The sequence below is a fragment of the Dermacentor albipictus genome, chromosome 3 (assembly GCF_038994185.2).
Source record: "Dermacentor albipictus isolate Rhodes 1998 colony chromosome 3, USDA_Dalb.pri_finalv2, whole genome shotgun sequence".
In the NCBI taxonomy this organism is placed as follows: Eukaryota; Metazoa; Arthropoda; class Arachnida; order Ixodida; family Ixodidae; genus Dermacentor; species Dermacentor albipictus.
Window position 1 is genome coordinate 40,317,984 of NC_091823.1, and position 16,204 is coordinate 40,334,187.

At 45.6% G+C, this 16,204-nt stretch overlaps 1 protein-coding gene across 3 annotated transcripts in view; it reads right to left on the bottom strand.

Moving 5' to 3' along the window:
• Nucleotides 1-16,204, bottom strand: part of CngA (Cyclic nucleotide-gated ion channel subunit A) — a 371,493-nt gene that overhangs the window by 53,658 nt on the left and 301,631 nt on the right. For all 3 annotated transcript variants that reach the window (XM_065432743.2, XM_070535384.1, XM_070535385.1), the window contains one exon: nucleotides 12,103-12,255. The gene's annotated coding sequence lies outside the window, so the exon portion shown is untranslated. The remainder of the gene's footprint in view (nucleotides 1-12,102; nucleotides 12,256-16,204) is intronic.

Sequence of the window (16,204 nt, forward strand, 5' to 3'; positions counted from 1 at the left end):
TCCCTGGGTCATCATTGGAGATTTCAACGCCCATCATACACTCTGGGGAAGTCCGATGATCAACGCAAGAGGCAGAGCTCTGGTATCTTTCGCCTCCAGTAATGAACTTTGGCTGCTGAATGATGGAAGTCCTACCTTCTTACGTGGCTCCACCTACAGCAGCTGTCTTGACTTGGCTTTCGTCTCACGAAGCCTTGTCAGACGTGCAGGGTGGTTTGCGGACATAGAGACGCACGGAAGTGACCATATCCCCACGTACATCAAGATCAGAGGATTGTCCCCTTCCAAAATACGGGATACGATCCAAAGAGTGGACTGGCCTAAATTTCAGTCTATAATGGAAGACCACTGCGACGCCAATCCATCTTTCGACTTGGAAGAGGCAATTAAGAGCGCGGTGCAAGACACTATGCGCACTCTCACATGCTCTTCGAAACTGAACGAATTTGACGTGGAACTAGAAAGACTTCGAGCAATCCGACGACGTGCTGAACGAAGGTACCGACGTACGAAAACAATGGACGATCTACGGACCGCCAGGCGCACGCAAAAGAAGATACAGCGCCGGTTAGACAAGCTCGAATCGCAACGTTGGGCTGCCTTCTGTGAGTCGCTAGATCCACGCAAGCCTTTATCGCAACTATGGAGAACGGTGCGCGGACTGCGGACACTTCCCGTACAGCGATTCCCATTCAAGGCACTTGCCCTCTCTCAAAAGAGATCGGAGATTGACGTGGCAGAGGATTTCTGCGCCAGATTATCCGGCCAACTCATAGCTACCAACACTTCGTCGCCTTCGATCAGCTGTCCGCCACCACGTGATCACCGGTTGGATCTACCATTCTCGATCCACGAACTTAAGGCAGCATTAGCTTTGTGTAGCCGCACATCAGCGCCAGGACCTGACGGAATTTCCTACCGAGTTCTGTGTCACCTGAGGGAGCGAGCGAGAGGTGTTCTTCTTGAGGTTTACAATGAATCTTGGAGAAATGGCACGCTACCAACAACCTGGAAGACAAGTCGCCTTGTTCCACTGCTGAAGCCTGGCAAGTCGCCGTTGGAGCTCTCATCATATCGCCCGATCGCGTTGGCGAGCTGTGTGGGCAAGGTAATGGAGAGGATGGTCCTAGGACGCCTGGAGTGGTACTTGGAGTACCACAACACCTACCCAGATGCCATGGCGGGCTTCCGACGCGGTCGATCATCGATCGATAACGTCGTCGACCTGGTCACCTACATTCAACATGAGAAATGCCGTAAGCGTCTCTGCGCGTCTTTATTCCTCGACGTTAAAGGGGCGTATGACAACGTTACGCATGAAGCCATCCTCTCTGCTCTCGCAGAGGTAGGAGTGGGTGGGCGGATGTTTCAATGGATACGGAGCTATCTATCCATGCGATCCTTCTTTGTAAGCACGGAGGAAGGCCATACTTCTCTACATTATAGCTACCGCGGCGTCCCCCAGGGCGGTGTACTTAGCCCCGTGTTATTCAATCTAACACTAATTGCTCTCCTTGAGCACGTGCCAGCCACAGTCAGGGTATCAATGTACGCGGATGACATCTGCATATGGGCATCTGCAGTAACACGCCTACAGCTGCGAGCGAGAATCCAGAAAGCCGCCACACAAACTGTTCTCTACCTTCATAATCGAGGCCTGGAAATTTCCTCAGAGAAATGCGCACTAGTGCCATTTACGCGCAAACCCATGACCAACTACAGTGTAATGATAAATGGCCAAATAATACGACGGGTCCGATCGTACAAGTTCCTAGGTGTAATAATCGACAGGGACTTGTCATGGAGCCCACACGTATCATACATGAAAAAACGGTTAACAGGCATCTGCCACCTGTTCAAGTTTTTCGCTGGCAAGACCTGGGGAATGTCGCCAAGTGCGATGTTGCAACTGTACAGGGTGCTTTTCCTAGGATTTCTGCGATACAGCTTGCCAGCAATAAACAACACTGGTAAAACAAATCTACGCACAATACAAAGTCTTCAGGGTCAAGTGCTCCGGATCTGTCTAGGCCTGCCTCAGAGTGCTTCAACAGTGGCTACGATAGCAATCGCTGGAGATCACCTTGTCAAGACCCACATTGAAATTGAAGTGCTCAGGACCCATATAAGGCATCTGACCAGGACTCCTCGTCACCACTTGGCCTCCCTAACAGCGGAGAGACCACACACATCTTTCAGCCGGACGATAAACGCATATGACGAATCATTGCCAGCTTGTTTTACCCCGGCTGCGAGACCTTCGATTCCTCCATGGTGCCTCGCTCAACCAAAAATCAACCTCACAATACCTGGTATCTCGAAAAAAGCTGATCTATCATCGCCAGCCCTTAGACAACTCACGCTACTACATTTGTACGAGAACTACCGTGATTCTACGCATATTTACACTGATGGATCTGTCCTTCCAAGTAGCACCGCGGCGGCAATCGTCATACCGGCGAAAGCTACAACAATCAAGTTTAAGACGACCCACGCGACAACATCGACGGCAGCAGAGCTCGCAGCGCTCTTTACTGCCCTTCATCACATTGGTGATGAACCACCACATAAATGGACAATATTCTGTGATTCGAAGGCGGCACTGCAGTCTCTACTGTCACCTCTACGACGTGGACCACACGAGCAACTAATATTCCATATTACAGAGACTTTGCAACATATAAGTGAAACAGGCCATGAGATAACCTTTCAGTGGCTTCCAAGTCACTGCGGGATTATCGGCAATGAACGGGCGGATCACGCTGCCCGCTCAGCCCATACTGAGGAGCGCTGCGTCCCGATTCCTCATTCTAGACCTGACGCAGCACGGAAGCTCCGCCTACTTGCTCGGCAGTGCACCGCGTCGCAATGGAATGAGCCACATTTAAGAAACACGCGACTGTACTCACTTGACCCAACATTAAGTCTTCGAGCGCCATCACAGCTTCGCCGTAGAGACGCCACGCTTTTATATCGACTTTGGTTGGGCGTTGCCTTTACTCAAGCCTATGCATTCCGCATAGGGATGACCGACAGCCCAACCTGTGACCACTGCGGCCATGAAGAATCAATTGGCCATATTCTGTGTGCCTGCCCGCAGTACAGTACACAGAGGGCATGCCTTCGCCACGAACTTGACAAACTGGACGACCAAGCGCTATCCGAAAACAGAATTCTACAACATCGAAAGGACCTACCGTCACAGAAGAAGGCCGTGCAAGCGCTATTGCGCTTTTTGCGATCTACCGGCCTGAGTGAACGACTTTAACTGGAACGCCTTTTTGTGTGTGTGCCTCCATGTGTGCGTGTTTTTTTTCCCTTTTTTTTAGCGTTTTCCTCTCTGTCATCTTTCTAACCCCTATCCCCCATCCCCAGTGTAGGGTAGCAAACCGGAGACTCATATCTGGTTAACCTCCCTGCCTTTCCTCTTCATTCTCTCTCTCTCTATTGCCTTCATCAGAATTCAAACAAAATCGCTCAATCACTTGCCGGTCTTCACCCTATGCTGCTTCTACAATGTTTTTCTTTCAGTAACTGCTCAATTACGCATTTATCAAACCGCTCTTTGCACTGCATTTACTGATGCACCTTGCGTAATGTAACCGTGCTTACCGGTTCCACGTCTCCCTTCTTCCTCCCTGTGAACTGTGTTTTCACACAACCGAGAGCGCGACAGAACCAACCACTGTGCGTTAAGAAAAAAAATATCTTAATAAAATTCTGAAAGTTTACCGTAGTAGGTATCCTTATTCTTTTTATGTATTTGCTTGAGTACAGGTGCGAGCATACGGTGCCTCTCCCCCACCTCTGCCCAGAGCATTTTCTCACAAATGAACCAAACCGGTTCCTTTATTGTTCTTTTTTTTTCTCAGGCAAACAAGTAACAGTTGCCGGCGCGACACGCATTCGTCAACGTCTCGGTTTACCGTTCTCGTATAAATATAAAACGGTATTCCAGGAACTCGCCTTCCTCCTACGCTTTATTGCGGAAAAACTCTCGTGGAGCCTGCTGTACGCTCCAGAAAATGAAAATCTAATAACATGCACGAAAAAAAAATTATAATATTGACGGCAGCAAGCAGTTTCTGATGAAACCGAGTCTGCGACCGGATGTGATGAATCGCCTCTCCGAGCACATGCAGAAAGATAGCGTACACGAATATGCTAGGCCCGAGAGAAGGGAAGCCGAAAAAAAGTATAAGATTTCTAAGCAACCAATGAATGTGTTCACGGCCATCTAATGCATCTAGGGACGCCCACAACTCTTCAATGGCGCGGCGACGGCATTGGCAAACGCGGTGGCCTGACCACAAATTCCCTTGGGCACGAATGCAGCAACTCCCCCCTGCATAACACGAGCAACCGCGCAATGAAGCAAGATGCTGGGCGTTCTACGTCACTCAGCCTGAGCTAATTTCATCACCCAGCGGAAGCAAAAGAGAGAGAATAACGTTTCTTGTGAGGCGAAAAGTCAAACTCCACCATCATCGACATTACTACATTGCACTGCCTCAGTTCGCGAGTGCCCACGATTAATCAAATATTTGCAGGTTTCATAAGGAGCTCGAAGGTTCAAGTACTGCAGTGAAGCCCGTGCTTTATGAGAAGGCGCAAGCAGCAAGGAACAAGAGTTGAAGGAACATATGCGCGTGTAAACGCATTGCGTCCTGCAGTGTTTGTTTCTTTTTGCGTTTATTTCGGATAACTTTCATGACTCATGGCACCTTAGCCGATACAGGAGTCATCAATCGAATAGCAGAAGGTTACTGTCATACAACCTGTCAACCTGGCAGGGGTGATCAGGTTGAAAAGGAAGAGGGGAAAGTTAGCAGCAGCAGCAGCAGCAGCAGCAGCAGCAGTAGTAGTAGTAGTAGTAGTAGTAGTAGTAGTAGTAGTAGTAGTAGTAGTAGTAGTAGTAGTAGTAGTAGTAGTAGTGATGGCGCTGATGTTGTAATACTGATATCGTCGTTCTTTTTGAAACGAGTTGGTGTAACAGGCCTCTGAGTTCGTTGTTTTCACCATTCTGCTGTATCATATTCTTTAAATAAGCAGCAAAAGAACTGAAAGTTGGCCGTGTTGGCAGTGGTTCACACTGTGGGTTGCAAAATACAAGATCTGGAGGGTATGAAAACACCAGCGGTAGGGCTCTTCTCCCTCCCTGTATTCCTTCCTTGTCACTCGTTCTTTTCTTGCGCAACACACGCATGACATTTCCAACATATATATATATATATATATATATATATATATATATATATATATATATATATAATATTCGTCACTTCTGAATAACGAATCAAACATTTTTTCATTTGATTAGGTCTTCGAATCACATAGTCGCTATTCCTAAATGCGAACAGGTTTGGAATAATTCTCCCATACTCTAGATTGCAAACTTCGAGCGATTAAACACAACATTAAAGCGAAAATTTGATAACGTTCATCCTGGTGGCCATAAAGGTAAATCACGAGGTGTAACGTATGGTGGAGTACGTTACGCCTTGTTCAGAGAGCCCAAACTTTCTGGCTACACCACTATATTTAACATTCATTGAGGAATCCTGAAAGTGTGACAAACAGCACATTTGTTCAGCAAGCTTTATTTGTGCTTTAATAAAACAACGCTTCATAATGTTCATTATGATGACAGAAGCTCGCTAACGTTTTGAATATATTCGAATGAGAACATCGTTTTATATTATGATGATAACGTCTGTTCATTATTTCAAAACTATTGAGAAAGTATTTAAAACGTGATTCGATTCGATTCACTTCAGGCACTATTAAATTTTTGCTAGATTCGGTCGCAACAATAAATATTCGCAAACCCCACTAGTCTTTTATACGGCAGCGCCTCTCACACTTCTCTCGCTGTCGCTAAAGCCGATAGCATCGGTCAATTGCGTCGATATTTATCCCTGGATGAGTGCTGTGACATTCTAACAGAACATGTTCAACTGCTCCTGCATACTGTGTCAACTGCCAGCGCGGCGCGGTCTCTCACCAAAGACTTACTATGCTTAACATGCATGAGAACGAAAGCGATCAAGAAAGCAGCCACCTAACTACCTAAGTAAAATCATACTTTCGCATGTAGCACATTGCGTAGAACTCTAGGAAAGTTAAATATATTATGTAAATAAAAAATATGTTCGCAAATAAAAAAAAGGAAAAGAGAAAACAAAAACATCTCAAGGTTTCATTCTCTAACCCCCATTTCTAGCTTATCTTATTGCTATTTTAATTATATGGACACTCCAGATGCACTCTTGCCGTCGTTATCGCCGTCACCGTGATGTTCTGTATAAAGTCCAAGGGCGATAACACCGTCGCCGCATGCCGTATGCTGTATGCGCGAGTAAAGGCAGGCCAGGAGGAGCCGACGATCACGACTCAATGTCGCGGGCGCAACGGTGGAAAGCGGGGAGGAAGTGCGCCGTCTTCCGCCGCGCGCGTGGCACCGGGCGAAGGGAGGGAAGGCGATGGGCGTTGTATTTCGGCAGCAACTGCGTATGGCGCGATCGGGCGCGGCCGCTTCGGCTTTGTCTTGGAAGCTATGTGCTTTGGAGGTACAGTCTAGGTGGGCCGATGGTTCGTTGCTCTGCGTGTGCTTTTTCTCGCCGCTCAATTTGCGTTGAAGCGATAGACAGCACGAAGGTCACTTCGCTCGCTGCTGCTGCCGAGTTTCCTCCCGCCAGCGTTCTGGCATCGAGAGTCCGCAGTCATCGAGTGGGATGTGTTCATGTTTGTCGGTGCGCGTTGACTGCATGTTGGTTAATTTAGTCAGTATAATGTTTACAAGCTTATACGGCCGATAAAGTATTATCCTTACTACATATGGCTGTATACTTTATTTTTTATCGTAATCGATGCTTCGCCTTTCGGATGAAACTGCCTTTTTTTTTTTTTACTAAAGCATCACGACAGAATGACTAAATATATTTGCGTGGAATATGACAGCACCTTAAACGTTGACCTATCCTAAAGCAATCTGTGTATTTCATCTCAGCATTTATTGCAAAAGAGCGGATAGCATCGGTCCCTCCATCAGTCCATCCATCCGTCCGTCCGTCCGTCTGCTGGTGCTGAAATTCTGACTGGCTAACGGTTACGGAGAAACTCATGACATGGGAGAGTGACGAAGACACTTACATAAAATAAACTTTTTGAGACCTTCATTTGATATACAACGGAATGGGAAAAGGAAACATTTGAACAAATATTTCACACCAGAGGTCGTCACGGGATTACCAACGAACGTATCACCGATCTGACCACAGACCACCTCAGAAGGGCTTGACAAAAAAAAAAATACCTGCACAAACCGGATATCAGATTTTGCAGGTCTTGTACAACACAGAACAAAATGGCATCCCGCTGAGAAGTTAAAGCAGAAAGGCGATAGCTCTCAAAGGACAATCTCGATCTGTTTCCGCCGCTCTTTTTACTAATTGGGAACATTGGTTGCGCTTACTAGACAATCACATGTAAGAAGACAGGACAGGCGTAACAGGCCTGTCCTGTCTTCTTACATGTGATTGTCTAGTAAGCGCAACCAGTGTTCCCAATTACACTGAACCAACTTGCCCAACAACGCATCCTGCTCTTTTTACTGTCTAAAACTAGATTGATCAAACAGCCCTTCTGCAACTGATAAATTAATTATGGCATAGGAATAGCGCTCCAAATTTGGGGATGCATACTATACAACGGCACTTCGCACACAAGTAGAACAACACAAGAGGCTAGGCCGCAGAGGTTCCGTCCACTATAGACACAGCCTCGCAGTGGGCTTCATACTAGGAATTATTGCAAACCAAGAAAGAAAAAAAATCGATGCTGACACCTGTGTGTGTGCGTGCGTGCGTGCGCGCGTGTGTGTGTGTGTGTGTGTGTGTGTGTGTGTGTGTGTGTGTGTGTGTGTGTGTGTGTGTGTGTGTGCGTGCGTGCGTGCGTGCGTGCGTGCGTGCGTGCGTGCGTGCGTGCGGTCGCTAGCGCGTGCCTTTCAGTCTATTTTATAACCTGCGCATGACTCTACCAGCGATTCTAATGTGAGTCACGTTTCATTCCCCTTTCCCCAAGAATTCGCTCCCTCATGGAAAGTACTACAGCTCGGGCTCCCAGAAAAGATTCGCCGTCATACTGCCAAGAAAAGAAATAAATCTCGAAGTGGAGGTGTGCTGAGAGAATGCGAAGAAACGGTAAAGAAAGACCACTTCGGTTCCGTTCTCAGCTGGCTGATATTGAACAGTATGAGCATCTGTGCACAACCGGTCTGCTTCGCGCAGCGCTGGGGGTAATGCTTCGATCTGGGTCTTGTATTGGTATTGTGCGAGATCGCAGCAACACCTACTGACATGACAAGTAACGGGACCTGCCTGGTCCGGCGAAAGCAAATGAAAACCCGTTTGAAGGAATTCCACTTTGATGACGAGGTGAATGATTCTGACGTAAAGAAAAATTAATGAACAAACGGAGTGAAAACGCAAGCATGGATGGCTCGGACTGAAGCAAGCAATGGAGAAGCACTGTTTCTTGAAAGAAGATGCACATGCCTTTTGTTCACGGTCACATGACACCTGCAGATATCGCATGCCATAAATTGTTTAATGGCGTATTGGACGAGCAATTAGTCATCCGCTGTTTTAATGATGCGCTGCTATTTCCGCCTACAGAAAGCCTGTTCACTGAGGTACTGAAAAGTTGTACGTAAGGAAGTGCGTGTTCTAAAATTACAGATCAATAACTTGCATAGAGTCCTATCGTATTATCAATCTGTGGCTCAATTCACACCCCTTCATAATTAAAGAATGGATTCTACCTGGTCCATGAGTTGTATTACCCTTAAAAGTTGATCAGAAAAAAAATTTTTACCCCTCCAAATGCCTACATCGTTGTAAATTGGGAAATAAAAGGTCGTCGACAACAAGCACCAGGCGCGTCGCTTGTTACATATGCCTTATGTTATAAAATATGGCCGTGCACCTGACAAAATTGTTAACCAGGATGTCTATACCACACTACCAATCCACGCAAGTGTTTTTTTCTCGCAGTGTAAGCGTTCATTCATTCATAAGAAATTATTTCTTGCGTGACAGGTAGTGTAATTCACGCGATTCGTGGATCACGTGGTTGGCGTATCCGTGTTTTGTCGATTTCGTCGGGTGGACACGTGATCGCTATGCTGCAAAACACGTTGCGGAAGAGATTTATAGCATTTACGTATCTTCTTCGAGGCAGCATCGTTCCACGCGGATTCCAATGTCCGCGCCGAATCTGCCTAATGTTGTTTAAAGCGAATCAATCTTTACTTACTTCCCGGGTTTCGCGTGGCACAACATTTATTTCCCAATTTACACCGGCATAAATTTATCTCTGAGTAAATGCGTTCCGGCAAGAGTGTCCGCGTTTTAAGCTGTTCTTAAGCAGCCTGAGGGCATGATAGAGTGAAGGAACGAGAACAAAACTTTACGCAAAGAATTTCAGCCTTGCACTGTAACGCCTACTGAGCGAGCACTTTGCGCTTGCTGCTCGACACGTCCAAGGAGCTTACGCATTAGAAGTCGCGGTGACGAGCGCAAACGAGTTCTCACTGCTCCCAATTGACAATCGAGGCTCGCTTTCTGCAACGTAAAGTAAGAGCTTGTTTTATTTTTTTCTTGCCTTGAAGTTAGCTATCGAAAAAAAAAGTACGTCATTCTTATGCCTCGCTTGTTGGGCACGACGGGCGATAGATGTCAGACGCCTGCGCCTTCGCTTTCAGACGGCCGCATTAAGTACTCATGCATTCACAATCAGGGCTGCAGCCATGCGGAACCAGTCAGAATGTGACGCAGTTAAGAAAAAGAAGCGCGCGGTTGAAAGCCTGACGGCGAAACCAGAAAGAGATAGAACAAGAGAGAAAAGCAGCCGCACTATACCGCAACCCCTTCTATACTTATTTAGCTTGGAAAATGTTGAAAGCTTCGGTTTCTTCTTTCCTTTGTAATATCAAAATGCTATAGCAGCACGTTTTGAAAAAAGTTCGCGTAATGTTCTGCGTGGCCCACGCAACTTACGATTTCTTTAATGAGTTGCGCGGAATCTCACTCAGCACATATTTGTTTTTCCTGTTTTCTTCATTTCTTCTTTCTTTTTTTTTCACCAGTTCAAGGCCAATCTCCGCAACGCATTCAGAAAGGAGTTGTCGTCGTAAAGCACCACTTTCGTCATCGAACTGTCATTGTCTAGAAGCTCTGATTGCCTAAAATAAGATGCATAAAAAAATTAAAGAAGGGAAAGAACAAATGATTCTGAAGTGCATAAGATGTTCTTTGATGCCAGCACTTTGCGACAGACGGATGAATTGGAACACTATTTCCGAAGTAGTTACTATCCCTATGGGCACTTAGTTAAATAATGTTAAATTGTGTTATCGCTTCGGAACTGATGCACATTTGAAGATGTATAGCGTCAATACAGTTCATTCAGCCACCATCACTTCAAGGCAAACTACACGAGCGTTTATATCTAGCAAAATTTTGTAGTTTCGAAATTTTTTCGATGCTTGCTAGATGTTACAGGTCGAGCTTGCAGCTCTCGCCGGGTTTTAGCCTTGGGCCACTGGTTAGATTCGCCACGCCAAATAACAAAGTTAAAAATGACTTTGTATACAAAGCCATTTTGGATATAAAGCACGCGCCGAGATATATATCTCGGCGCGCGTAACAATAACAAAGATAACGAAAGGCTAAGCCTGGCACAAGTTCTTTTTTTTTTTACGTAGTGCCATTCGTCTGTCAATGTCGGTGAAACTCATTACGTTCGCGAAGAGGCTGACGCGAAAGCTCAGGGGCAAGCGCGTGTTCATCAATAGGTTCTATCGAGCACAACACAAATAGTTGAACTGTATAATTTACTGCGGTGACAGATCGTAAAGTGGGCCAGGCCACACTGTCACTTATAAGTGGCAGCATGTTAATGGCCCTCCCAGTGCGGAGCAGTTCAGCTGGGCATAGTTGCCCGATAACACGCGACAGGATGGCAAAGGTCAAAGTTCTCGGCGGCGATCAGTCATGAAGTGTCGAGAAAGTGAGAGAGAGAGAGAGAGAGAAAAGGATGCACCGAAAGGCAAGGAGGTTAACCAGAGGTAGTTTAGGTTGGCTTCCTCTGAGAACCTCAGGAAACATAGCATGCAGGGCACAAGCAGCAAAGAAAAGATTATGACATTATTCAAAATGTTACAATTGCGGTCAGAAATTATCGTGGTTTCCACGTCGTTGTTGCGTCTGATGTCGTACTTTTTACTGAGCCTCTTCCTCAATGACCACGTCATCTACCGGTGTTATAATTGCAGAAATATGCTTTGTGGCGTGCTCTGTAATGAGTAACCTAATATTGAATCAGAAAAGGTCGTTCATTTGCATGGAAAATTTTCTATACAAGCGGGTAGATCTATATTTACTGGGGCGCTACCGGTAGTTGCATATTCAGTCGTCTGAAAAGTTTCGTGATATTTCAGCTATATGAAGAAGATATAAGATAAACCATTTATTTTTATCACAATACACCACCCCAATTGTGCAATAATTTTTGCTTTTAGTTTTTTTTTCTTGTATCAAAGGTTTCTCTTGTCTATGGCATTTAATCTTGCTTCTTTTTCTATCATTTCTCGTTCTAAAACCAGAGGCAGCTCCGAAACATTGTTCTTAGTCTACGTGCAGGTTTTCACAATTTTATAATTTGTTTCACCAAAATGTGCCATGTGAGAAGCAGTATGAATTGGTGCTTGTACGACAACGAAAGTTACTGTGTGCTTCCACGTGTAGACGTCGGTTATCACTCTTGATAACCTTGATATAAGTGTAATACGCACACATAAAGTATGCAGAAGGCAATATTTCAGTCCTGATCGTCCTTGCTCACAAATGCTCAGCGTGCTTCCTCCGAAATATACTTTCCTGCGTTCACTCCAGCCAACTAGAAGAACAACTCGCTGGAAAATCGAGTGTCCCACTATGCCATAATGCGATTTCAGCAACTACAAAAAAAATGCACCATTTTCTATTCTAGCGCAGAATGGCTCATGAAAGTAAGTCCAGCAAATAATAAAGGAGCGTCTACCTTTCGCAGTAAGCCGTCATCCGCTGGAAACCCGTTGGTTGCTGAAAGCAGCACGGTTATAATCCGGCAGAGATGGTCCTAAGAACACTTCACGCCAGACGCACAGCTCGCCGAGTTGATGATCTCAGCGGAACAAGACCACGGCATGTGGCGCTGTTTGGGCAAAAGGAGAAAGAAAATATATATTCTATGTTAACAACTACACAAGAAAGAACAGGAAGTCAGTGGATGTTGTCTATACGGAGGGTCTTAAACAAGCGAACTACGTCACAAAGAAGCAGTCCGTGAGAAACTGCGAGTGCTTGCTGACGTCAGAGATAGAGAGAGCGAGAGAGATCGATGAGAGAGGAGGCTAAGTGGGCATGACACTTCGGCTGCGTAGATCGCAACGCTCAGCTCTCTGGACTTGCAGTGTTGAGGAGTGCTTAGATTATTGGCGTAGCTCTCGCATTGTTTATTTTCCTTTCCATGAAGGAAGGAAAGCTATGCTGAAATGTCCACACGGGGGAGGATGGGAGATAAACTGGATCAGGGGAGAGTGAGTTGATTTCTGCAATGTTTCAAGCGGTTGCGCACTGAAGAACAAACCAGCGTGCGTTTTCCTAAGGCAGAATTTCCTCATTTTTATGCAGAGAAGCAGGCACTTGCGAAAATTTGGACAGACAGCGATGCAACTCAGATCTATATTTCGCAGCTTATACAGGACACTCTACAGCAGACATGCTTTGGATATGCTGCTTCAAGCAGGAGCGAGTACCTCCTGGCAGTAAATGCAGTAAAAGTAGTGTGCCTCAGGGGAAAGAAAGGGTAAATTGCGCAATGTCAACAACAAAAACAACAACAACAACAAAGCAAGATTAGTCATGACACACTCAGTAGATAACTACTTTTCATTCAGTTGAATCCATCTGACGAGTCGAATTGGCTTTGGCATGTATTACGGATCTGCAATGACAGGAGTAAAGGATTGAGAAGTTATCCAGCGTAAGCCGCCAAGAATGTTCCATTTTTTTTTTCTCGCTTGGGTTTCCATGCCGCATAACGTCATAATTGAGTTAAATATAAACATGCAGGTCCTGTTTTATACAGGCTTCTTGAATTTTGCCACACTCGTTTTTGAACACATGGTACGCTCTCTGCTGACCATTCCGTCCTGGAGCCACTGGTGCGCCATGACGACCTGTTATTCATTTAAATGGTTCCGGTGAGCGCCCTCACAAGTGCTTGCTGGACCGACACTATTTCTCAATGAGGTGACGAGTCCATTCCGCCTAGCACTTAGTCAGATTAGCTTCGAGCATCTGGGCTTATTTTACGCGCACTCAAAGCACGGAGAAACGAGCGCTGTTGAAACCTATTTTCATTGAAAAACGCCCACCGTTGTGGCGGCCTCGTCCTCGGCAACTGAACGCCGTTTTTTGCTGCTGATTCTGCTTAAAGCGTGCAGTTTAAGCTGCCTCGTAAGTTGGGGCTGCGACAGCCGCTCCAACAGCTCAACTCGCGAACTTTGGTAAACAGGATTAACATTTGTAGATAATGCTGCTGAGCGCACTCTTCCTCGTCATCCTGTCATAATTTGGGACCTTAAACTGCACCGAAAAAAAAAGAAGAAAGAACGCGAGCGAGCTTGTTTTTGCAACAATCCGTACTTTCTCGCTGAAGTTAAGGCCGCTTAATCTAATGCTTCCCACGCCAGAAAGGAGCGTTGAGGCACCTCTCGCCATGTTCTGGGGCGCCTCTCGCCGGCTGTCGTGAAAATTGTTGCATGTGGCACGGAGTGCTCGGAAAAGCCAGTGATCGGAACTAGCCTAACTTTTGCTGGAATAGCCTTAAACCTTGGCTGTTTGTTCTCCCGAGTGTGTTTCTTCTGTATCACGGCTGGCCCCTGTACCCACGTTTCCTCAGAGTGTACGCGGCGCAACGCGTACAGGTCAGATGCATAAGCAATATCTTTTACTGAGACGAATATATGCATACGGTACATGGCAAATCTTCGTCGGTGTCCTTGTCGAGGCTTTATAATGCTGACCTCATGATTTGCCGAGTGCAGGCGAAATTGAGTCATCACAACCGAACATATAGTGCCTGTACTGGAAACCCACTGATCCTGGTAAGCGGTGTATCTTTAAACGGACGCCGGAAGTGCCATGAAAGATTAATATCCCTGCAGTCACTGGACTGTTTGCCGATGGGTTGTGTACAGTGTCCGTTGTTTAGCCAACGGGCGTGATTTATGACACATGCGCAAGATAATTCCAAAGTGTCGGGAAAGCCAGAATACCCGCCCACGTGAAATGTCAGTCGGATTTGCGTGACCAGTCTGTCTAGTGATCGCAGAGTCATTACGGGGCATCTTTGGGAGTTATGCGTAAGGGTTTTGTCTTTGTAATAAACTTTTTTTCCTTCAGAATTTGCCCTTTATACGGCAGCAGCAGAAGAAAATGTTTGCAATATGGACACAGGGCAAGATATGAGCACGTATGGCGCTGGAGTCGCACATGATTAAAGCATGTGAATAGAACCATTATTATTATTATTATTATTATTATTATTATTATTATTATTATTATTATTATTATTATTATTATTATTATTATTATTATTATTATTATTATTATTATTATTTCCTGAGCCTTAAGAGCTCAGGAAACCAACGACCTTGGAAAGTACTTCCATAGCTCTCTGAGTTTCTCGCCCCACGCTAGACGAAGCAGCGAGCACTTCGAACGCTCGGCACAGTACGTCATGTTGCGAGAGACTTCAAACGACCTGGGCCATTTGTAACTTTATATATGAGCGTACGCCTTCCAGTTCTTGAGTACGCTTCGGTGGTTATGGAGGGGGGGGGGGGTAGGCACTTTTAAGTCAAATCGTAAACTTCTCGAAAATGTGAAAAAAGAAGTTCACATCTATACCTAAACGTCGATTTTGTCAAAAGCCTTCCATGTTCATAGAGCTAGCACAGACACCTACGTTACCTACCCTCACCTGTAGACGCAACAAATTGGATGTTCTTTTTCTTCACAAATTAATGCACGGAAAAATCTGCAGCTCGCACTTGCTTTCTAATGTGCGCTTTTGCATTCCGCAGAAAGGCTCAAGGAAACAGCGCTCCTTCCAGCCTTCAGGTTTTGGTGACCCTCTATTTATAGTGCAGGCGACATTTAACGCCTATTCAGAGTACGTGGATATCTTCGTCCCTAACTTTAATATTTTCCTGAAAGGAGTCGCCGAATAATTTCAATAACTGAACAAGAACTCTCGTATCTGTTGTGTGTTCCGTCATTCTGTAATCCTTTTTTTTCTGTTTCTCCACTTTTGCTTTCTATTTTCTTCGGCAGAGCGTGTGCATACATGACAGGAGCGAGTCATAGGGGAACGGCGATGCTAGGAACTTTTCACCCCACCGCGTCGAATGGGCACAATGCCCTCTGGGGCTCCCTGGAAGCAGTTCCACTTCGCAATAAGCTCGTGAAGCTTAATCACAGGATACTTATTTATGTCTATATATCGTACTAAATTTTGTACCAACCACCATCTATTGTGTTAGACTTTGTCTTGCAATTTTTTGTAGTTTTTCGTTTAGCGCACTGTGTGGTGTTAAGCGAAATTATCATGAGCTGTAAGGAATAATACTGAACACCTGAATGCATGCCATTGCTTAGCGTTTTTAGTGCACAGCGCTGTTTTTGTGTTGTTCTTTCCGCGATATTTTAGTTTTCTGGGAAAAATAGAACAGTGCATTTGCAATGAAGACCGCATTTGCCTTATCATAAATTTGCCTGCATGCCTGCATTTCCGCACTTCTTGCGCTTGTGCAGCATCCGTTTTCCGTGCCGCATGGCCTCCGTGACGATGCGCGGGGAGGTCATGCGTGGTCAAGCGTGGAAAAAATTATTACGTAGGTATTCTTGCCGAAAATTAATTCAATATGTTTACGAAATGACTACACAAAACGACTAAGACTTATGGCTACTTTTGGGCTACCCAAAAGTTTTTTTCTTTTGGCTACATTTGGGCTACTGCGGAGGCCAATTTGGCTACCTGTGGTTGGAGCCATCTGGCAACCCTGCACGCAACAGCCTCGCGAATGATCATGCTC